General features: G+C 36.7%; 1 protein-coding gene across 2 annotated transcripts in view; it reads right to left on the bottom strand.

The window, feature by feature from the left end:
- Window positions 1-236, bottom strand: part of LOC108694875 (serine protease 44-like) — a 10,124-nt gene extending 9,888 nt beyond the window's left edge. For both annotated transcript variants that reach the window (XM_018204565.1, XM_018204566.1), the window contains exon 1: window positions 142-236. The gene's annotated coding sequence lies outside the window, so the exon portion shown is untranslated. The remainder of the gene's footprint in view (window positions 1-141) is intronic.
- Between the last annotated feature and the right edge of the window lie 363 nt (window positions 237-599).

Raw genomic sequence — 599 nt, 5'->3', positions numbered from 1 at the left:
CTCTCTCTCTCTCTCTCTCTCTCTCTCTCTCTCTCTCTCTCTCTCTCTCTCTCTCTCTGTCTTTCAAACAACTTTATTATTGAACATTCAGAAAACTCGAGCGAAACAAGTTTATATCATGATCAAATTTGATGTACTCACTATAGAAGGAAACGCAATGACCAAAACACAATGAACAAAGCACCTTCCACTTGGAGCAACAATGCTCGAATACTTTGATTCTAAGTTAAGATCGTGGTTTCCTCTGCATCAAGAAATCCCTACTCCAAGCACATTTATCATGAATTCTCCCCACTTTCCTTCTGTCATTACTCCAAGACTTGGAGAACCGGCATTTCCCACCCATACATTGATTCTGAGACTCGACGTTGTTTTCCTAGAAATTCCAGTAGAGAAACTCATACATTCCCTTAATTGATGCAAAATTCCCCTTTTTCGTGACGCACAATACTCGAAAAATTCTTTGAAAAAAAATATAAATATCTGTTGACCCAACTGACCTTAGGTCAATAATGTAATAAATGCGATCATATGTTAAGGCAGAAAAATAGATATTAAGCACAATCTAATATAATTTAGATTATGATCTCTCTCTCTCT

The sequence above is a fragment of the Atta colombica genome, unplaced genomic scaffold, assembly GCF_001594045.1.
Source record: "Atta colombica isolate Treedump-2 unplaced genomic scaffold, Acol1.0 scaffold125, whole genome shotgun sequence".
NCBI lineage: Eukaryota > Metazoa > Arthropoda > Insecta > Hymenoptera > Formicidae > Atta > Atta colombica.
This window is presented reverse-complemented; position numbering and strand designations above follow the sequence as displayed.